A 25,264-nucleotide genomic window follows, 5' to 3' on the forward strand; every position below is an offset into this window, starting at 1 on the left:
TTTATAGGACTGACTCAGCCCCTAGAATAGAATCATGTTGCCTTATATAAAACTTTTCATGAAGAGTAAGTTTAAAGACAGATGTGCTCTTGTCAGTTTGAAGTACCAGTGGTTAGTATCTCTTTCTTGTACCATCTGCAGAGATGTAATATCCAGTGTTTAAAATTGGCCAGAGTAAGAGGATCTACCTCCTGGAAATTAAAAAAAAAATGCTAGATAAAATTTTTGGTATGTATGATGCATGTTTGTATGTATTCGTTCATACAATCATTGAACTGGCTTAATAGTATACCACTGGTTTAAAGTAAGTAATTCAAAGAGTGGGAGTGCATTAAGTGACACAACAGATTAAATGATCAGTATGCTTACATGCCTCATTATTAATATATGATCTACATACAGTAGAAGATTTTGGTTTGAGACTGGCTTTCACACTTTCAATATTGTAAAAAAGAAAGGAAGGAAAAAAGGAAGGAAGGAAGAAATGTAGCCCTTAATATCCTCTAAATATTATCCCTCTACGTACAAAAGCAAAGAAAAACAAAGCAAAAAGCAAAAAACTAGTAATTATGAACAACTGAACTGTCATGGAATTTCAAAAAAATCATCTTCTTCAAGTTTATATAGTTAATTTTATTTCTGTTATTAAGAAAGAAGAATATGATTTGGATAAGCAATCAAAAATTTTACTAAAATGTCACATCTCTCTCATGCTCTCTGTCTCTTTCTTTCCCCCCAACTTTCTCTGTATATATTCTTATTGGCCAGCTATTTCTAAATAATAAACACCAATACTCATTTATTCTCATTAGGCAGGTTTTAGGCTGGCTATGGGGTTGGCTAATCTATGCTGGGTTTGGCTGAGCTCTTCTGCTAAAGCTGAAGCTCCATCTGGGCTTGGCTCCTTATCTTGATTAGGCTTAAGTTTGCATCATGCATGTGCATTCTATGTCCCCGGCTGAAGTGGTGGCACCACCCCAGTGGTGTTATTTTTATGAGATGATAGATTTGCAAGAGCCAAGCCCTAGTAAGTAAACCTATGAAAATTACCCTCCCACTATTCAAAGCAAGTCACAGAGCCAAGTTCAGAGCTAAAAACTGGGAAGTAGAGTCCTAAGATGAAGTAAAAACATCATATAATCAAGCTCAATATTTTTCTAAAAAAATCAAATTAGGGAAATTATATCCAAAGTTTCACAGAAATAAACCTGTACAAACTTGGCGTCTATACTTAAGATTTGTAGGAAGAGAAAAAGTATTGAGACCAATACACCGACAACAATCTTAATGAGCAGGAAGATTCAGGGCCCAAGAGAATATTTTATAAATGTGCTTAAATGCATTTATAAAAAATTAAGAAACTTTAAGCATATAGTGTAAAATTCATAAGGGATGGGTGAATTTGCCTCAGTTCGAATGACCAGGATTCTATTCTGAGGATTCTTGTCTCATGGCACATTATTCTCATGGTACAGCAGGCAGCAAGAACTTCCTCTTCTTTTTTGTTCCTTTTGCCCTCAGGTCCCATGGAGGAAAAGGAAGATGCAGATGTCCAGGCAGACATGTACACAATATGTCCATGTTATATGTCAGAAATGAGCTTAGAGAACTTTTGTGCTTATAAGGGAGCTGATAGCAAATATACTCAGTCTTTGTTCTGGAGGGAGCCATTACTTTTATTTTTTGGACAGCAAAAGTAACCCTCTCATCTAGAAGGAGACACTGTATCTTAGGATGTTCACTATAAAGACATCCTTAAAATATTTTCAAATTATTTGAACCTCTGATTTTCTTGTGGGGTAGAAGAGAACATTACTCTCTGGAAGACATATGTTGTTAGTAAGTCTGCTTTAGTCCAACTAATCATAAATAATTTATTTGTAATTCAAATTATCTACAGAACATCAAAAATATTGTATAAAAAGTAATTTTATATTCCCAATAGAGAAAAAAAAACAAAGTGGTTAATATTTAGGTTCATGCAATCATTGAATAAATGAGTTAAAGCACAAGCTTTAGAGTCAGAATTCTGATTTTAAATTGCCAAGTACTAGCTGTGTAAGCAAGGGACTACTATTTAACATTTGGGGATCTTTCTTGAGCCTTTATATTTGGGTCATTTGTAAAATGAGAATCTTCATCATCATTTTCTTCATCATCACCACCGCCATTGTCATCATAGTTACCATAGCAACTATGTTATAGGATGAATGTTTAACATAGTGAAAGTACTTAGGAAAGTGTCTATTAGGAAAATCAAAACTACAATGACATACCATCTCACACCAGTGAGAATGGCCATCATTAACAAGACAACAAATAACAAATGATGGAGAGGGTATGGAGAAAAGAATACCCTCCTTCACTGTTGGTGGGAATGTAAATTGGTACAACCACTAGGGAAAACAGTGTGGAGGTACCTCAGAAAACTAAATATAGAACTATCATATGACCTAGCAATCCCACTCCTGGGCATATATCCAGACAGAACTTTCATTGAAGAAGATACACGCCACTGTAGCACTATTCACAATAGCCAAGACATGGAAACAACCTAAATGTCCATTGACAGATGAATGGATCAAGAAGCTATAGTATATATACACAGTGGAATACTACTCAGCCATAAAAAGAACAAAATAATGACATTTGCAGCAATATGGAACTAGAGACTCTCATACTGAGTGAAGTCAGAAAGACAAATACCATATGATATCACATATCTGGAATCTAATATATGGAACAAATTAACCTATCTAAGGAAAAGAAAAAAAAATCATGGACATGGAGAACAGACTTGTGGGTGCCAAGTGGGGAGGGGGAGGGAGTGGAATGGGCTTAGAATTTTGGGTTAGTAGATGCAAACTATTGCCTTTGGAATGGATTAACAATGAGATCCTGCTGTGTAGCACAGTGAATTATAGTCACTTGTGACAGAACATGATGGAGGAAAATGTGAGAAAAAGAATGTGTGTGTGTGTGTGTGTGTGTGTTTACTGGGTCACTTTGCTATAAAGCAGAAACATTTTTTATTAATCAATGAATTTTATTACATTTATAGTTGTACAATGATCATCACAACCAAATTTTATATCATTTCCATCCCAAACCCCCAGCCCATCTCCCCACCCCCCCAACCTGTCTCATTTGGAAAGCAGAAGTTTTTCAAAGTATGTGAGTCAGTATCTATTATGCAAAGTTCATTGTGTCCTTTTTTTAGATTCCACATGTAAGTGATAGCATATGTTGTTTGTGTCTCACTGTCTAACTTCACTTATGATAATTTCTATGTCCATCCATTCTGCTGCAAATGCCATTATTTTTTCCTTTTAATGGCTGAGTAACATTCCATTGTGTATATGTATAACATCTTCTCTATCCACTCCTCTGTCTATGGACATTTAGGTTGTTTCCATGTCTTTGCTATTGTATAGAGTAGTGCAATGAACATTGGAGTACATGCATCTTTTCAAGTCATAGTTTTCTCTGGATAGATGCCCAGGAATGGGATTGCTGGATCAAATGGTAATTCTATTTTTAGTTTTCTGAGGAATCTCCATACTGTTTTCCACAGGGGTTGCACCAATCTGATGTCACAGATATCTAACTAGATGTATATCCTTCCTATTATCACTTACAACTTAAGACTTCTCCTGTTGTTATTTCCCATTTATCACTGTGAATGAAGGAAACATCAGTAGTATCAATGGTTGTTCTGAACACATCAAAGATATGAGCATTAAAACCCTGGCATGCTGTGTTATGATGGATGAAGTCAATAGCTATGTGGTGATTACACACACTCTGTGGAACTCCAGATGCATCTATCAGAGAACAGAAAAATAGATTCCCTATCTTTTAAAACGGGCATGTTTTCTTTCCAGATCTTTTCCTCTTTATACCAGCTTGTCTAGTCTTTGTTCAGAATAAGCCAGTCTAATTGAAAACCTATGAATATCTATATTATTTCTTTCTGAAATATCTTTGTTGGAGATATGGCAAAGAAGGAAAAATGAACCTAAATGTTAACTTTTCAAGCAAATGTGTCAGTGACCCTCTTGGCTAACTATTATTAGCCTAAGGTTTTTAGTTGCACAGCTATAAAGTAGTGTAATCTAATATGTATTTTCTTCAGAAAAAGAAAATAAATTCTACAGTTAAATAAGTTACATTAGGTGAACATGTTTGGAGATTCTTGAGACAAATTACCCTTAAAATTTTCTGTGATGCCCCATAGTGTAAAGAAATATGTTCTAATATCCAGGACTTTAAAAAAAGTAATATCAACTCTACCCAAATTTTCTAAAGAATGCATTTATTATACTACTTAATCCATAGGATAAACAGTCTAGATCCAAAAGCAAAATTTACATCATCAAGGGCTATCATGCTTTTACTTCTTTATTCCTATATGTTGCTTCATTCTGTAGAGGGAACTTCTTTGTATAGTATGAAAAGGACCTATGTAGGTTTGCATTCACTCTGATTGGTAAAGGGCTTTAACTAGACCCATCTAGGTCTTGGGCTTGTCAATGAAATGATCTCTGATGCAAGCAGTACAATTACTTGCCCAACAAGGGTTACATGGTTGGCTTAGGAAGCAAAAAAGAGGCCTTAAAGAAAATGAGGAATCAAGATATGCCTTCTGCATATTATTGTATTTTACCAAATTCATTTGAACAAAGAGGAATTTTTTAAGAAATATCTAAAAAAATTTTTTTGCAGAGCCTATCTAGATATTGAAATTATATATTTAAGGGCCTCACCCATAGCATATCAAAGTTCCCAGGCTAGAGGTCAAAACAGAGCTACAGCTGTCTGCCTACGCCACAGGCACAGCCACAGCCATACCAGATCTGAGCCCTGCACCACAGCTCACAGCAACACCAGATCCCAAACCCAATGAGCAGGTCAAGGATGAAACCTGCATCCTCATGGATACTGGTCACATTCTTTTCCACTGAGATACAATAGGAACTCCTGAAATTTTTATATTTATTTATAGTCCAGTTCATAAGAATATTAGTGTGACCAACTAATTCTATCTATATGGGATTCTTTCCATTAACATGAAGAAATACAACATATCTTGAATTTCATGTTCATGCTTGATGACTTGAAAATACATTGTAGCTATATTTTTGAAAAAAAGAAAAAACATGAGGATTTTTTAGACATTGGTAACATATTTTAAAAACTCACAATGTGTTACATAATCCACTGGTAGACTCTTGTACTTTAAAGACCTTTTTCACACACAAAGTCAGGGTTGGATAATCTAGCCAAGAACATTGAGTGAGAAGTGCTTTGATGCTTAGCTACATAATCAAACTATGTGACAATGGGAATTAGGAAGGTCAAATGAAAAGAAGTGGTGACAAATGGGCATTGATTTCAGGTCACTGAAGTATATCTCAACCATAAAGTGGCCATCCCAAGTTGTTAAGAATTTCACAGTCCACAGAAAATAGAAAGGATTCTAACACTGATATGTGAAAAAATGTTAAAACATGTTTTTTCTTAAAATATGTGATAACCTGATTCAAAATTAGCAAATATAACATCCAGAAGAAACATTCTATATTTATATTTAAGCTTTCCCATGTGTTACAACTCAATGTTTATAAAGGTTGGTATAATGTGAATTGTATACAATTAGAAAAAGTAATTAATATTAACAATTGACTTGCAAGTAAAATTCAGAATTTTAGCCAGGGACTATTAAATTTACACATTAAATTAAAATTTAGTCATTTGTGTTTCAAACTAATCAAATGTATGTTGTTTTTAGCCTCTCACTAACTCAAGGAAGAAAAACAGAAATAATCCCTAATAATCCCTAATTTTACTTGCTCTGTAGTCATCAATCATGTTTTGCTACTTTTAACTCATAAAAAAATTTTCATAAAACTCTACCTTTTCATTGCCTTCTGACCTCCCTAGTTCAGACTTAAATTATTTGTCTAAATTACTGAAGTAACATCTTACTATTCTAATTCCAGATTTTTTTTTCCTCATAAAAATCAATAATTCTTCTCTAAAGTCCAAACTTGACATCTTATTCCCCACCTTTCAACAAGTCATAATCAGTTACTATCAGAGTTTGGGCTCCTTCTTATGTATATGTACAAAGAGTTATACAACATGACCTCTGCCTATGATCAAGCTTTATCTGTTGGAACTTCATGAAATAAACAACTGAGTATCTCCATACACATGTGACTGACCTTAGGATGCATTCTACAGCATGTGTCTTAGCTCTTGGCTCAACCTGGCTAATAATACTTATTATTGCCAATAATAAGAATTCTAAAAGTAAGACAAACTTCAGAGCTGATCAACTCGCTATTACAAGAAATATAACTAGGAGTTCCCATCGTGGCTCAGTGGTTGATGAACCTGACTAGGAACCATGAGGTTGTGGGTTCAATCCCTGGCCTCACTCAGTGGGTTAAGGATCCGGCATTGCCTTGAGCTGTAGGTTGCAGATGTTTTGGATCCCACGTTGCTGAGGCTGTGGTGTAGGCTGGCAGCTGTAGCTCTGATTAGACCCCTAGCCTGGGAACTTCCATATGCTGCAAGTGCAGACCTAAAGAGACTGTGTGTGTGTGTGTGTGTGTGTGTGTGTGTGTGTGTGTGTATGCAATATCTAGGAACTTTCAATCTTTCAACTCTACCACTTTTGGTACTGATTTCACTGCCATAATAGTAGCCATTCAACCTTCACATATACACATAACAATATTTTTAGAAATGAAAGGTATGATAATTTTCTGTGATTTTTCTTTAGGAGACAGGAAATTGTACATTTTTCCTCATATATCATCAGGCATGTTAGAATTGGATAACATAATCATTTCTGAACCAGTCACATTCAGTGAGGAATGGGATTATCTCTAGAATAATCAGAGCTACCACTGAAGGTCTGAGTTGGGGAATGGAAACTGTGGGAGATATGGCACTTGAACAAAATTGGAATTTTATTAAATAGAAACAATGAGGGAATGGCTATTATTTTGCCTATGAACTTGCTAGGGCGGATTCCCTAACCTTAAACATCATTTAAAACATAGGTCAGACATTATGTTCTTAAGCCAATCCTCTCAAATTCCCTTCACCCTTGTGCCAGAGTAAGTAGGTAAATCATTCTTGGGGCTCTAATAGTAGGTTATACCTATCATTCAGTACTAGGGTTATTTGCTACTGTAATTCGTTCTTCTAATAATCTCTGAGTTCTGAGGGGGAAGAAAAGCTTTGTATTTGTTTTACTGCACCCAATATGGTATTTCAACAATATCTGTTGGATGAATTGCTGAAGACTCTGCAAATTATTCAGTCACTAATATGTTCTAGTAAAACCACTTTTTTGAGTAATTTAGAAAAACTTTGGGTTTTCGAAAATAGTAATAGGAATTTGCTTTACATTCCGTTTCTTATAGTCTTCTCAAAACATGTTATAATTACAAAGTAAAACACTGAGTATGAAGTTTCTTAGGGATCAGATCTCTGATATACTCTGCTATTTTTAAGTCTTCCTTGAGGTCCTGTTTGTTGTAGTTCTTTCAGCATTTAGCCACAGTGTATTCCATGCACATTCAATAAATATGTATGATTAAATATACTAAGAAGATTTACATTTTAATTGCTATGCAATATACCATCTTATTTAGCTCTTGTTACATATATATCTTTATTCATTAGCATGTTGCTGGAAATACCACCTAGGATCTCAGAAGGTTCAAATTAATGCTTATTGGCAAGAGTCAAGGGAATGTTCATCCCTTTAAAGCTAGATCAGTAGCTTGTAATTCTCAACTGACATCCGTTAAATGAGAGATATTCTCAGACGCAAAAAATGTCAAGGCCTCTATCACCAAAAGGGAGTCTATGCTATTGGAATAAGATCTTTGTTTTGCCAGTATGTGTCTTTTAGATCCCCTGAACTCTGAGTGTCTGGCCACATCACTTACTCCTCTTTCTTTTTCAATTTCCTTTATACCAGGTATAATCTCACTGTGCATTTTAAACCTGTCTCTGTCATCAACACAAGAACTTCAATTCTGCCAGATGCCAGATAAGCCCTTTTGCCTGGGATTTTATCCCCCATAGGATTTTATACACTGAGTTCCTTGTTTCCATCTCCCAAACCTCATCAATTACCAAAATATTGCGCTAAACCATTTATATAAGTCATAGTCACCCAAAAGCAAACTCTGTGACATTTTGGAACATTTTCTTCAACAATTCTTCCTTCCTTCCTTCCTTCCTTTTTTTTCCTTTCTTTATTTTGCTCTGAAACCTGATTCTTATTTGAGTTGACTGTTGCAATGACAAAGTATCAGTGTTTTATTTTTTTCTGTACTTCTGATCTACTGAAACTCAAGGTAGGGTAGTTTTCTTCCTTGCTCTTCCTGAGGTCTCCTTCAAATTGTTCTTTCTCTCTCCACCAGACAAATAAAAAGTTATTCAGCTATGAAATCAGACTCTGTCACCATTATTGCTTAATCATCTCCTTTTCGATGGGTCACCTCCCTGACATGGAGACTTTAGCTCGTGCCACACTGATGCAGTCTCCAGCACAGCTACTGTCCTGAATCTCAGTAATTTCAATGTCTTTGTGAATTACTCTCCCATTATCCTGGTCTCTCAGTTTCCTGATGTTATCTCTTGAAATTATCAGGTCTCCATCCCAATCTTAGCACTCTTGTGAGTGTTATATATGAGACGTTTTCATTATCAATAGCTCCACCTACTATGTTAACTCAATTACAAGAACCTCACTCTCCAGCTACCACCTCCCATTCTCCCAATTTCTTCACTGAATATACTTGTCTCAGTGAGCTCTATAAAACATTGATTCCACTAATACCCCTCATCCTGATTCTAGCCTTCTTTTTTTGTTCACAGCTTTAATCCTATGTTTAATTATTATATAACATCTAATTGTTTTCTCATTTTTTGCTTTGCTGTAGTAATATGGCAAATTACAACCCTGACTATATCAAATCTCTACTCACATGGCATCCACATATTAACACTGAAAAACTCAGCTAGAAAAGCACCATACACACATAACCACTCCAACTGTTCTGAAGCTAAACTGATGATCACTTACCTCAAGTGGTAACATTTCTTATTTTAATAGGCAATTCTATAATATCTCCCTAGTCCTTTTTCTTCCTCATTCTTCTAAGTGACTACTTCAGTACTTCTCCTTTTTTTTTGACCTATATCTTTCCTTATTTCCACTCTCAAAATATGATCTAAGAGAAGCAATCACAAGAGAAAATCCAAAAACCCTGCTACTTGCATGTACCTGTACCCATATCTTCTGTGATTCATGTCAGGATGAATGAACTGTCTGTCCTAGCAAAGAGCAGCACTTTCATTTTATATTATACCTCATTTTTCTTTACTACATGAGAACATGGGAACATTTCTACAGCAATCCTACTGTCTTGCTCTTATAATATCAATCTCCTCTCTACAGGAGCATCTCTAGGAGCATAAAAACCAGATGTTATTTTTCCAATATAAGTATGCCTTTTTAAACCCAATTTTCACACCAGGTTTTGAACCATTTGTTTCCTATTTAAAATTCATTAAAGTTTTTTTTCTATAATTGGTGTCTGTAATTTGTCTCCCTATATTCTTTCTTCAACCCACTCCTTTCAGCCTTTTGTCCTCTGAATTTCATTATAATTGCTCATATTACAGGCATAGGTGGCCTCAAAATTGCTATATCCAAGGACCAATTTTTCAGTACTTTTTTCACTTAACTTCTAACATATCTTCTGTAAAGTTGATTACATTCTTACAATTGCGATGTTACAACTCCAGTAAAGTTTATTACATTCTTGCACTTTAATTGTTCTCCAGAAAATACCTTTTCCATTTTTTTTTCCTACCTCTCTATGCACTCAAACTCCTTTGCTGATTCTTCTTCAACTGCCTGCTGAAATGCCCTCAGTGTTAATCCTTGGATTTTTTTTTTTTTTAATGTCTATGCTTCTTCCTTGGTAATTTGATTGACTCTCCTCTCTTTAAATAACTTCCTGTGCTGATATCTGCCATAGTTATATTCCCAACTTTGATTTCCTATTGAATTCAAATTTGTCATGTCCAATATGTGAAAAAATGAACTCCTATGCCCCAAATGTGTTCCTCTTACAATCTTTTCATCTTATTAAATGAAACTCAGGAACAAAAATAATCTTGAAGTCATCAATGACTGGTCATCTTTCTGTCTCTATCACTATTTCACTCTTTCCTCCTCTCTCCCTCCATCCCTCTTTCTCTGCTTCACCAACACATAGAAGCTACCAACAAATACTTTTGGCTATAATTACAAAATATATACATATGTGATCATTTACTCCTTTTGGGAACTTCCTCATCTAACCACTGCCATTTCTAGATAATATTATTATAATATCTTTCCAACTCTTCTAACTACTCATGTCTTCGCTTTCTTTCCATATATTTTGTATTAATTAAACACAAAACATATAATGTCTCTTATCTGCTCAAAGTTCTTCAACATCTTATTAAAAGGTAAAGTTCTTATCACTGCTATAGCAAAACTTGCACCAAAGAGCAACAGAGAAGGATAACTATTCAAGGCTATTGCAAAAGAGAAGAGAAACCATTGTTTCAGTCTGAACACAACTTGACTGAAATAAAGGGCAAGGGGATACATAAGCACTGTAGTGAGCTAATGGAAAAATACTGGAGGATGGTAAGGCACTATGTTTGCTAATTGGATTTATCCAAAGGCAAAATAGCTTCTCATATCTTTTAAGACAGAAGGTAGTTTTACAAATTTGGGCAAGACATGCAGAGAAGTTAAGTTTCACCACTCCCACAGACGTGTGTGCAGTAAATGTGCTATCTTCCTTGAGGATTCTAGTTCAAAAGGATGTTTCCCCAGGTTCTTCAGAGACATTCCAAGTTTTGAAAGTAGCAAGAGGCTTTTTAAAGAATTTACATCTCAAAGGTGCAGAGGTGCTGAAAAGGAATTTACAAATTTTCTAAAGTAAAGGTGTTAAGAAAAAGGACATATAGAAATATCTATATTTCTCTCTATATCCTTATACACTTGTATATGTACTCATACATACATGTATGTTTACATATCTCTATATCTATAGCTCTCCTCTAGTTTCTCTTTACATTTTTGGCTTTGAATCCTGAATAAGACAGAGCACAACTATGAGTCTGTCTTAGATAAAATTTGCCAGAGGCAGACACTGAAATAAAGATTCATAAGCTAGTGACTTGTTAAGGTAGAGTGTGAAGGAGCAGGACTAGGGATGGCAGAGAGCCAAGCAAAGGTGCTATTTCTGAGGAAGATTCAGTGAAGTCAATCCTATAGTGAGTTCTAGAGTGTAAATTTACCATTAAGGTTTATCAATCATCAATCCTAGAGTCAAGTAAAGTCAGTTTTCACAATTCTATACTGACAGTCGTTGGCTGTGGTTTGAATAAAGGCAACATATACTTTCATTCACTTTAGGCTCTCTGTCCAAGAGTCTGAAGCAGTAATAGCGTCCCCAGAAAATTCTCTGACAGTGGCATGCTGCCACTGATTAGAAACTGAAAAACAGCCAGAAATGCTAAAAATGAAGTTGTATCACTGTTTTTATTCAGAAGCTTCTATATATCTATAGCATATGGGATCTTTATACTATAGTAAGTTCCCAGGGGAACTTTTCATTAAGTAAGCATGGCCCTACCTCTGCAGTATGACTCATCTTTGCAAACTGGGCTTAATATTTCCAGAGGTAACATTTTATATTTTCATAAGTTCCTTTAGTCTCAACTTAATAAGGTGATAAATACAAGACTTTGAGCATGCTGGGCACTGAGTAACTGAAAATCTTATTTCTATACAAAGAAGAATGTCTATCAAATTTCAATTTTAGAGAGTTTACTTGCTCTGTTTTCTCCCAACTTAACACACAAGCAATTTTACAGTTAAATTCCAAGTGGAAAAGCCAAATACTTTTGCTTATTTCACAAGTGAATAAAACAGTTACTTATTCATGATGATTCCTTTCTTCTGAATTTCCAAATATATTCAGTTAAAAGCACTTTATACGTCTAGCAGTAAGTGGTTTTGAGTTAGTTGGTAGTTTGTACCCTATATTCTCTTCTAGACTTTTATTAATATTAAATAGAAGAAATTTTCTACCATCTTGCAATGGAGGTAACTTTTCTTAAATAATGCTACACATTATCTTTGTTTTTATTCCTAAAAATGAAACTTTGATGGTATGAAGTCTAATATCTTTCCATATATAGCTGTCTTATAGATCATAAATATAATCAACAATAATTAAAATAGAAAATATTTTAAAAAGAAAATAAAATCAAAGACATAATTATAGAATATAAGTAGAACAAATAAAGAGAAATCTACTATTTTAATAGCTGTGGAGTGAAACCAAGTCTAGTTTTAAAAATATTTCTCACATTTTGATAATGTTTATTTAACGCCAAAGTCTTATGAACTGTCCACTTTTTTGCATATGATTATTTCAAATATTGAGACAGCATATCACAACCTTAATACATTTTTTTAAAGAACAGTTTTAGATTTACAAAAAGTAGGGGAGTGGCCATATACTCTCTCCCCATTCAATTCCCCCTACTAATAGCATCTTTCTTAGGTTGATATATTTATTATAACTGGTCAACCAATACGGATACATTATTAGCAACTGAATTCCCTGGTTTACATTAGCATTTCTTCTTTGTGTTGTACAGCTCTATGGGTTTGGAAAATCATGTCATTCATCTCCCATTACAGTATCAAACAATAGTTTCACTTCCCTGAAAATGTCTTGTACTCTATGTATTATCCCTTCTTCCCTCCTATCTGAAGCCCTGTAAACCATTCATCATAGTTTTGTATTTCAATTACATCTTCTGTTAGTTTTTATAGCAGCAACAAATTCTTTAGGTACCTACAAATCAGTTGATGAAGGGAATTACTGACTTTTTCAGTAAAGGTCAGTTGTGACCTAGAATAAAATGTTTGCCTCAGCAGAAATTAAGGCTTTTATTTGCTTCTCCTTTCTCCTTCATGCTTGGAATTTTGGCCATGGAATATATGTCCTGATGAAGATCCCAAAACAGAACATCAAAGAAGCAATATCTGATTGAAGGAAAATCAGGAATTAAGAAAATATTCCTGGGAGAAAGAGACCTAGCAGAGATTTCCAAATCCTTTTGGAACTCTTTCTAGTGAACCAGTGACTACGTAATGATTAAGACAACAGAACCATGAGTAAAAAAAGAAACAGGAAACTCAAGTTTCCTAATAAAAAGCACCCAAAGGAGTATTTTATAAGTGGACCAGTTGACAAAGGATGAAATGTACTGAAACGGTTGTTCTCTACCTGGAGAGTCCATCTGTTGAGAGCTCTAGTAACTTGAATAGGAAGCTCCAACACTTTGTGGGGTTTTTTTTTGCTCTTTTATCACTACTTTTCTCTTAAGAATAAATTTCATAATGTAAAAATTAAATGTTAGGTAAGTAGAGAAATAAATTTTTCCAATCTGGTTGGAAAAATTTGTATGACCTTGAAAACATTATATGAAAAAATGAATTGAAAAAATATATATATTTAATCCTTCTCTCTACTATAGGTAAATATGTTCAAATGTGTGTCTTGAATCATAGTCAAGATTATAAGTTTGGGAAATTTGTGATATCAACTAGTTATCTTGATACTTATATGCAATCAGCTATATCGGATTATAATTTACTTATATATTCTAGATGAGACTTTGCAAATTAGCAATTAATACAAATTATCAGCTGAATACATATAAAAATAAAATATGTTGCCTCTCAAAATAGAGACATCAGACTATTGACAATGTAGTATTCTAACTTGATCTACAGCTACTTGGAATAAATGACAAATTTCATGAACATAATATTGATAAAAAAGAAGTTGTTAAAGGACATTCTTTTTAAAAAGATAACGCCATGTCTCTCATATAAGTATAAAATATGTCAAATATTTTTTCAAGTCATTAATTAATGACAATCTATAGTTTGCCCACAGGAGGATTCAGAATACTAAGTATTGAGAAATGCTTAAATGAGTTGAGAAATAGATACAAAACTGCTCTTCAGGGGAAAGAGAGATTCTGGAAGTAGAGAGAATCATTTTTTCCTTGATAAGATATTGTTTGCATATTTATATATGATTCATTTACACTGTTAGTAGTTATCTATCAATTACAGGGTTTTTAAAAGCTCAAGGACAATGACAAAACCAGGTAACTTGAAAGGGTGTGACAGACAGGATGCTCAGTAGAATTCTTTACCAATTTAATATCTTTTAATCTTCACAATTTTTCTAGACAAGCAAAATTAGGATGATTGATCTCTTTAGCTATGTCAAGAGTATTAATTTATCATATAATATTTCTTAGGTTTGTTTTGCAAATCCATATAGTATTTAAAAATTATTTAGGGCAAAACATTAATATACACTTGTAAGTTTTCATCATATATCTTCAGTTGGACTTTTAATAATGTCTATTATTTGCTATTGTGAGGCTAGGAAAATCTGTCCATCCTATTTTATCTTTAGTATATAAAAATTAGAGTGGATTCCTCTCTTTGTTATGGCTCCCAAAGCAGCTAAACTTCTTGGCTTGTCAGGAAATCATTTCGCTTTTCATCTAGAAATCTAGGACTGTATAAGGCAGGTGCAAGATAATTTCAGTGGGAGGACTCTCTAGGTTTCACTCCTTAGGTATATCCAATTTCCTTCCTTCCTTCCTTCCCTTCCTTTCTTCTATCCTCCCCCTTCCTCCTTCCCTTCTTTCTTTGCTTGTTAAAGGCATTACATTTTTTTAAGAGCAGTTTTTGGTATAGGACAAAATTGAGAAGAGGGTACAGAGGTTACTCATATGCTCCCTATCTCCACATATACATAGCCTCCTTATTATCAATATCATTAAATGCTTTTTTGTGTGTTTTTATTTTTTTGTGTTTTTTTTTTTCCACCAAGGATGAATTTAACATAAACACATCAAAATCACCTCATGTCCATAGGTTTACACTAAGGTTTACTCTTGGTGTTGTACATTGAATGGATTTGAACAAAAATATAAGGGCATGTATTCATCACTGTAATATTATACAGAGTATTCTTCACTAAAATCCTCTTTAATATTTGCCCTAAAAAAATCTTCTGTCTTTGCCAATTCATCTCTTCCTCTACCAGCTCTGGCAACCACAAATCTTTTTAATGTATCCATAGTTTTTTCTTTTTAGGATGTCATGTATATATTTTTAATACATCTTATTGGAGTATAGGTGATTTACAAAGTTGTGTTAGTTTCAGGTGTACAGCAAAATGATTCAGCCATGTATATATGTTCTTTTCTAAATTATATCCCCACATAGGCTATCACAGAGTAATGAATAAATTTCCTTGAGCTATGTAGTAGGTCCTTGTTACTGACAGATTCTTGTATATAGTAGTGTGTATATGCCAATGGCTGCATGAGATGTTTGTGTATTTTATATATTAATCCCTTGCCAGTTGCTTCATTTGCAAAGATTTTTCTCCCATCCTGTGTGTTGTATTTTTGTTTTGCAAGTATTAGCCATGACAATCAGAGAAGAAAAATATATAAAAGGAATATAAATTGGAAAAGAAGTAAAATTTCTTTCTTTACAGATGACATGGTACTATGTATAGAAAATCCTAAAGGAAAACTACTCGAGCTCATTCCTTAATGTGGGGAAATTGCAGGATATAAAATTAATACACAGAATTTAGCAAAAGATTAGAGAGAGAAATTAAGGAAACAATCCCATTTACCATCATATCAAAAGGAATAGAATATCTAGGGATAAACCTGCCTAAAGAGATAAAAGACCTGTACTCTGAAAATTATAAGACACTGATGAATAAAATTGAAGGTGTCACAAACAGATGGAAAGATTACCCCATGCTCTTGGATCAGAAGAATCAACATTGTCAAATTGACTGTACTACCCAAGGCAACCCATAGATTCAGCTAGATTCCTATCAAACTACAAATGGCATTTTTCACAGAACTGGAACAAAAAAATTAAATTGTATGGAAACACAAAAGACCCCGAATAGCCAAATCAATCTTGAGAAAGAAAAATAGAGCTAAAGGAATCAGGCTCCCCAACTTCAGACTTTACCACAAAACTACAGTCATCAGAATAGTATGGTGTAGGCACAAAGATAGAAGTATAGATCAATGGAACAGAATAGAAAACCCACTCATAAACCCAACTACATATGGTCAATTAATGTACAACAGTGGAGGCAAGAATATACAATGTAGAAAAAACAGCCTCTTCAATAACTGGCACTCGGAAAACTGGAAAGCCATATGGAAAAGACTGAAATTAGAACATTCTATCACACTGCATAACAACTAAACTCAAAATGGATTAATGGATTAAAGACCTAAGCCAGACATGGTCAGAACATTCTTTGACATAAATCAAAGCAATATCTTTTTGGATATACCTCCAAGAGTAATGAAAATAACAAATGGGAACTTGATAAACTTAAAAGCTTTTGCACAGCAAAAGAAACAAAAAACAAAAAAATGAAACATGAAAATAATGTATAGAATTGTAATTATACAGTGTGTAGCCTTTTCAGAATAGTTTCTTTCAATTAGTATTATGTATTATGTATTTGTTTCTTTGATGTCTTTTCATGAATTTTTCTTCTTATATTTTACATATATTAATTACCTTCATTAGGGAGGGTCATAACATACACATGGTATAACTCCAATAAGATCAACTACACAAGGCAAAAAAGGAAGTTTTACCAACTATTCTGTTACCCTGAATAATTCCTTTGTTAAAAATTTACAGAGTCCACTGGATAAACATTCCTCAAACCTTACATTTCTATGATTTTGGCATATGAAACTGCAGTTATGATCTAACATTGCTTTAGGAAAATGGGATTCTTTTCTTCCTTGTTAGTAGATCCAGAGACAACTTGATATTTATATTTTTATTTCTGGGTTTGTTTCTTACTCATGAATATTAACACAGATTAAAAATATATATACTTATAAACAAGTTGCTTTTTAACCTACGTAATTTTTAGATATTTTTAAGCCCTGTCCATTTTTTAGCACACTGGGGAGGGGCTTTCAAGGCATTTGATTGCTAGGGTTTTTTTGCCATTTTGTTTCTCTAGCTTCAGATCAGTTTTTCATATAATTTTGCATCTTTTTGGTATTACTAAAGGCTTTGGACTTATATTCTTTTCCTGAGAAAATGGTACAGTTGACCTTTGAACAACATGGATTTAAACTGTGTGGGTCCACTTATACATGTATTTTTAAAATAAATATACAGTTAATCCTCCGTATCTTGGCCTTCACATCCATGGATTCAGCCAATCGTAGATCACAGACTTAATATATGATACATAGTTGGTTGAATCCACAGAGGTGGAACTTGTAGACCTTGGAATATAGAGGCCACCATGGATTTTGGTATTCCCAATAGGCCCTAGAAACAATCCTTCTCAGCTATCAAGGGAAAGCTATAGCTGCTATAATTACTTAAGTACATAACTGGGAAGAAAATATAACAGTGATAGTTTACTGATTCTCTAGACAAAAGCTCAAATATAAAGAATTACGCCTTTAAACAGAGAAGATGAGAGGTAAATTCCCCCTTATACTTAGAGTTGGACATGTGAACTTATCCATATAGTAACTTCTCTGAGTGAGATTGTTTTATATTATTAATAGTATGATGTTTTTCATTCTGGAATAATATTAAAGGTGCTTTAATTTTTTATAGATTTCCACTTGAATTATTTTATTTATTTATTTATTTATTTTAGGGTCGCAGGTGCTGCATATGGAAGTTCCTGCGCTAGGGGTCAAATCAGAGCTGCAGCTGCCAGCCTACACCACAGCAACACCAGATCTGAACCATGTCTGTGACCTACACCAGCTCATGGCAAGGTTGGATGCTTAACCCACTGAGTGGGGTCAGGGAACAAACCTGCATCCTCATGGATACTACTTGGGTTTTTAACCTGTTTAGCCACAGTAGGAACTTCTGAATTATGTTATTTTATTAAAATGTTAAATATCTGCAAATATAGAGGTAGATTTAATTATATTATGTTTTTACACACATGCAACTATGAAACAAACATAAATTTAGAAATTAAATACAAAATATCCAAAAGTTAAATTTAAATTAGTACACCAATTTAATGTGACAAATGATCTTATTTGTAAATTTAAATAGTTTTTCATATTAATTAAATCAACCTACAATGGTTACTGAATATAAACATTGGTTCAGGTATTGCAGTCTATCCTAGAATTACAGTGATGAGCGAACATGTAAAGGACTTTGTTCTCAAGAATGGTCTTTTGAATTTACCACGGCTGTACCATGATTTACAATGAAATGACACAATTCTCACACAAGTTTGTCTGTTAAAATAACTCAAGAAGATACTATATAGATTTACATCCAATTGAATTTAGTTACATAATAAAATATTTCTCTCTTTTAAAAAGTATTTCATGCAAATGAGAGACATTAAATTAGCAATAATGAGTACCAACATTGCCAAATAAAACAAATGGAAGCACTGAATTCACTTGCCTGACCATATGAATCCAAGTGACGCACAATATGCTTACAGTCTTTTTTAAAGATTATCTTGAAAAACGTCTTTAAAACTAAGAATCCTCAATACATAATGCTCACATATCACAAAGAAATCTAAAAAAACTTACTCCTGTGCTCTCTGGAATCTGAGATGTCAGGATTGCTTTCTTTGAGGTTTGATAAATGTTGAAATGTGTCAACATGCTATGGTATGAAGAGTATGAACAAAGGCTTGAATGGTTTCTTACTAAACAGCTGTCTGTATTTCACCATCATTTTCCTCATCTGTGAATTAAAAGGCTCAAATGTGAAGATTTTGAGGATCTTTTTTGGTTATTAAATCCTATATAATTACAAACAATAAAGATAAAATATTTAAGCTGTAAATATTAACTATATATATGGAAAATCTAGACTTTCAATTACTTCATTTTTAGGCAAAACTTTTAGTTAATTAAACAATATTTCTTAACTATGCCAGTAACTAGAAAATTTTATTCAAAAATTTTTATTTGCAGGAGTTCCCATTGTGGCTCAGTGGAAACAAATCTGACTGGCATCCATGAGGATGGAAGTTCGATCCCAGGCCTTGCTCAGTGGCTTAAGGATCCAGAGTTGCCATGATCTGTGGTTGAGGATGCAGACATGGCTCAGATCTGGAGTTGCTGTGGCTGTGATACAGGCCAATGGCTGTACCTCTGATTGGACCCTTAGCCTGGGAACCTCCAAATGCCATGGGTGTGGCCCTAAAAAGACAAATAAATAAATAAATAAATAAATAAATACTTTTTAGTTACAAAAAATATATTTGATAAGGCAAGATAATTTCATCTAATTTAAATAAGAAATAAGCATTTTTGAGGATGGCAGTTGTTAGAACATATAAAGAATAAAAGATATTTATTAAAATAAATAAATAAAAGAATTAAAAGTAATAAATATATTAATTAAAAATAAATAAATAAGATGTGCTGTGGAGGTGAGATATGTACCATCCATAACCTAATTTGTAGATCTTTCTTCCTTGCAGTATTGGGCAATGTGATCTGAGTACTTTATAAAATAGCTTCCCACATATTTCCATCAGAGTTTGTGGAAGCTGACACTAAATTTCTATTTTCCATTCTTGGTTCTGGAATTTGCAAAAAGTTTCATATAATTTAAAAGGCATAAGATTACATATTTTATTGTGCCAATATTCTAATTATCAAGAAGGCTTGAAGAGTTGGCTTGGAGAAAGTTGAATGTGTCTTTTTTTATCTGCTGCATTTTATTACACTATTTTTTAGAAAAAATAGTGATGGAAATGCTATAAAATTTGGTTCTGATGATCTCTGTACAAATATAAATGTAATAAAATTCATTGAGTAATATAAAAAAATCTATATTTCAAAAAATTGAGGTTAAAAAAGAAATAAAAAGAAAAAATAGTGTTATTTTGAGAATTATAACTCTTTACAAAAAAATATGCTAAGTATCTTGGCTCATTAAAAGTTGTTCTCAAACATGACTACGTTGTTATAATATTCACCACTCTGTAGTCCATTCTGAACTCTGTTATTCTGAATGCTTCTCTTAGTAGTTTGTTATTCTCATTCCTTTATGAGCAAGTTAATGCCTTATAGCCTATGACTTTATATTTTCCTCAATGGAAGCCTATTTTCTGACTGGCTTCTATTTTTCCTTATTTGTCTTAATCACCTACTAATTGGGTAACTGATGTTCCCTGTATGACTTCTTTTGAGGATTTTCTTGATAAACATCCTAGACCTTAGATTTGGATTAACTAATTTGCTAAAGGCATACATATGTCTCTTACCCAAAGAAAAAGACTTTAGCTTCAAGACTGTATGTGAGATTTTTTTTTTTCTTGTTTAGATAACTGACCTTGATGCTCTCTCTGTATCAAGTCTTAAAATTCCTTTGGCTCAGGTTCACTTACGACAATAGACTACACTCCAGGGACTATTAGATTGAAATTGAGGAGTGATAATATGATTTACCTAGATTCACTTTGGTCATCTGCTTTGCTGACCATGAATCAATCCACTACTTATATCAACAAATGTTAGGTGCTAAGTCTTAGTGTAAAATAAACAACTGCACACACTGTATACTCATATGTCAACATATCCATCCTAACAACTACAAATCAATGATCTAACTTTGTACATTCTATCTAGGAAATTATACTTTCCAGTTTTGAACTTTGAGCTTTTCGATCTAATTAATTTGTAGACCCTGATTATAACTACTAACTCATTTGTTATTTTGGTTTGTAGTCCTAAAAACTACTGCTTAAAGATTAGTGTTTTGTTCTGTGCTGTAATGCTCTGAATGCTCTTTGCAATAATATGTTTGCATAGAACTAAATCCATGAATTAGGTAGTCCATGCATTATTTTTATCAATATTATTTCTACTTTTGTATGCTACTAAACTGTAGCTTTAAAAAATTGCTCTTAAATTAATGAACTTTAAATGTTATGGACAGAATTTGAACACAGATCTTCAGACACTAAGTTATTTCTACCTATCAATTTAATGGACATTTTCTCAGTTAAGTATAACACTTGAAAGGTGCCATGATAGACACTATAGAAAATACAGAACAAAAGCAAACAAAAACCTCTGATACTAAGGTGATCACAACTGAGTTGAAGAATGCCTTAGTACTTGTGAGATGCTATAATAAAATGCCATAGACTGAGTGGGCTACAAACAACAGAAATTTACTATCATAGTTCTGGAGTCTGGAAGGCAAATGCCATGGTTCTGCTAAAGGCCCTCTTCCAGATTGATGTATGCCAACATCTTCCTATGTCCTCATATGGTGGAAGAATTGAGGGGGTTCGCTCAGTCATCTTTTAGAAGGACATTAATCCCATTTATGAGGGGTCTACCCTCATGATCTAACCACCCCAAAGGCTTACCTAATATCATCACCTTAGATATTAGGTTTCAAACATATATAGTTTTAGGGATTTAAACATACATATTTTGAGGGGACACAATTATTAACACCACAGCAGAGAGTAAATTATCAATCATTAATTTATCATCAATCAGTGATCACTGACTGGATTGATGTTTGATAATAGAGAACTAATTATTATTAATACCAGTAGATACATAAAAAGAGATATGAACTGCCTTCCTTGAAGTATCAGAAAAAGTTCACAGAAAAACCAGTGTTTAGGCTGAATCTTAAAGGAAATTCATGATTTTCATGATTGAACTAAGAAAGAAAATTATTTCAGTTTAGAGAGAATGGCACATGCAGTAGCATGACAGAAAGGCATAAGCTAAGATCACTGTATTCAAACAGTTGGTTCATGAAAAAAAGTGCACATCTTTAATCAAGAGATGACAATATTAAATCTCTTTTGGTAAAAAACAACTCAGAGAACACTAAAGAAGAGTCTGTAGAGAAATAGAGGAATTTTGGCAAATGCAAAAAAAGACAACAAAGCAAAACAAAATACAGTTAAAAGAATGTTGCAATGATCTGTTAGAATTGAACCAACTGAGAAAGTAGAGGTTGAAGCTAAGGATTTAATGATCATCTATATTTTAAGAACAAAGGCGATGGATGAGTTGTGGATGACTATGCAGATGGCAATGCTATCAGCTAATGAAGCAAGCCAAAATAGTAATGATAAAATAATACTGATAAAGGAAACTAAAAGTTTGAAAGGAGAATTGTAAGTTGTAATTTGTGTGTATACTAGGTATTTCAAGATGCATCCATCCAGTAATTAATTGCATAGGCCTAGGCACTAGAAGCAAGGTATGAACTGAACATACAGATTGGGACATCATCAACATACAGCTGGTGTTGGGAGGCATGTTTCTACAATCTTTTCTTAGCCTCTCTGCTTCTATTTTCTGTGCTGAAAACTCCATCTTGTCCCCCTTTAGCTTTATCCTATATTCCTGCTTGAAAAACAATCGCAGTGTTGGTAAATAACTTAAGCTTAAGAACAAAGACCAAAAGGCATAAGTTATTCATGTGGTCAGCTGAATGAAGACAATGCATTGGTCTAGGCAAGCTGGACCTGTGCAGATAGGCACACCTTTTACACAGCTTGATATGTCCTCTTAAGAATAAGAGCTCTTCCACTGGAGGCCTACACGCCGCCACCCGCGCTGCAGCCCTGTCTCTAGTAATCCTTGAGAAGTTCCAGCACATTTTGCGAGTACTCAACACCACCATTGATGGGTGGCAGAAAATTGCCTTTGCTACCACTGCGATTAAGGGTGTAGGACGGAGATATGCTCACGTGGTGTTGAGGAAAGCAGACATTGACCTCACCAAGAGGGCAGGAGAGCTCACAGAGGATGAGGTGGAACATGTAATCACCATTATGCAGAATCCAGGCCAATACAAGATTCCAGACTGGTTCTTAAATAGACAGAAGGATGTGAAGGATGGGAAGTACAGCCAGGTCCTGGCCAACGGTCTGGATAACAAACTCCATGAAGACGTGGAGCGACTGAAGAAGATTCGGGCCCACAGAGGGCTGCGCCACTTCTGGGGACTGCGTGTCGGAGGCCAGCACACCAAGACCACAGGCCGCCGTGGCCACACCGTGGGTGTGTCCAAGAAGAAATAAATGTGTCGGTGCTGCCTGTTAATAAATAGTTTACATATTCATAAAAAAAAAAGAATAAGAGGAAGATGAGCCTCATGGCCCCAAGGGGTTTATAAAGAGTCTTTAGCAGGATATGAATCAGCAAGGAGAAGGAGGTGCAAACCTAGGCAAGCAGGGTTGCCTTCTGTGGAAGCACAATGGTGATTCTCTAGATGCTATGCATAGATAGCTGAAGCCAGGCTTCCTCAATGCTAATGATTGTTAAATGCCTAAAAGTCAGAGTAAAAGCTTAACCAGCTACCAGCTCCATGACTTAAAAAATAAATAAATAAAAAAACTACATCCTGCACCTACAGCCACCACCTCATTTGACATAATCCTAAAGAGCACTGTAAAAGCAGTGTGGTTTCTTGAGGCGGGGCGCTTGGTCCCTGAGACCTTGATTCCCCAGCTCCCACCTTTGATTAAGTTAAATGTCTCTGTCTCTTCTTTTATGTTAACCTTTTCTTAAGTTTCACAGCACCCGTTCTTCAGCCCTCACCTGGTGAGCTGGTCTAGGCAAGCTGGTAATTAAGACTTTGAAAGTGGAAAACCTTCTGAGAGACTGCAACAAATGAGAGCTATTTTAGCCAATAATAAACTAAACTATGACTAACTGGCCATATTTATTTGTTTCAAAAATACTGGGGAGAAATTGGGGCTATATTTATTTGATTTAGAAAGTATTATGTCATAGTGGGGTTTATGAAAATGAATCAATTAAAAGAGAAAAATTAGTATTCCCAAGACAGCCAGTAAACTGACATCATAGACATCATAAAATATTGAGGTTCTTTTTTCTGGTTCATTCTTTATGGCATAAATATAAAATTAAATAATGTTTTTAAGATATAACTGTAAATGCTAACTTATTTACTGGAATGTGTTAACATAACTATATACTCTAGGAAGTTAAATTTTAAGGCTAAAAATAAAAAAATTCCTGGGGAGTAGCTGATTTCTTACTAGTAAGTAGGGGTAAATACAGATGAATGCAGTACTTTCAACTTTATTATTGCTGATAACATTAAATCAGAGAAAGGAAATGAATTATTATTAAATGATTCTTCAAATTATATAAATAAAATTATGTTTATTCAGATGGATGTTGGTTTTTAAACTCTAAATATTTTAATTATAACAATACTTTAATCACATAAACATACAAGATCTTGTTCTTGTGACTGACTATATTACACAAGCACTCCAATGTGTTTCATCTACTTGCTTATTGATGTAATATTGATATAATAGCTGAGTTAATAGATTTCTTCTAAATATCCTTATGTTTAATGCAAACAAACCAAAAACAAACAAAAAAAAACTTATTTAAGGTCATTTTTAAGTGAGGTTGCTTATTGATTAAAATTTAAAATCAATACAGGCTATGTTATACCAAAAATGAGTTAATTTGTGTGTTTTTAAAACAAGACAAACCTGAAAAAAAGATTGACACTAATCAACTAGTCACGAATCACAATTTTTAAAAAGTTATATTAAGAAATATAATTTTATCAATTACCAACACTACAGACTTAACATCCATGGAAAGAGTGGCTGATTCAAACTCAACTGCAGAGAATACTACTTATAACTGATGTTATGACACTACCTAGCCATAGAATACAATATCTACACTTCACTACAGAATGTTTAACCTTGGTGTCAATTGTGTTGCAGAAATAGAGATAGATGATACATATACTAAAGAGTTAAAATGTGACTACCTATGAAATGTAATCATAGTGGACTTAATCATATTTATTAGATTCATTCTAATTTCCCAACATTTTATTTTTAATTTACTTCTTTTCTATTGCTTTTTAAGACCACACCTGTGGCATATGGACATTCCCAGGCTAGGGGTTGAATCAGAGCTACATCTGCCAGCGTACACCACAGCCACAGCAACACAGGATGCAAGCTGCCTCTGCAAACTACACCACAGCTCA

At 33.9% G+C, this 25,264-nt stretch overlaps 1 pseudogene across 1 annotated transcript in view; it reads left to right on the top strand.

Annotated features, from left to right (window-relative positions):
• The window catches only part of LOC100738304, a 35,347-nt pseudogene extending 12,020 nt beyond the window's left edge, over window positions 1-23,327 (top strand). Inside the window, exons 2-3 of the transcript XR_001298240.2 lie at window positions 1,522-1,696; window positions 22,766-23,327. The product of XR_001298240.2 is annotated as a 40S ribosomal protein S18 pseudogene (transcript). The remainder of the gene's footprint in view (window positions 1-1,521; window positions 1,697-22,765) is intronic.

This window comes from Sus scrofa, chromosome 8 (assembly GCF_000003025.6).
Source record: "Sus scrofa isolate TJ Tabasco breed Duroc chromosome 8, Sscrofa11.1, whole genome shotgun sequence".
Classification (NCBI taxonomy): Eukaryota; Metazoa; Chordata; class Mammalia; order Artiodactyla; family Suidae; genus Sus; species Sus scrofa.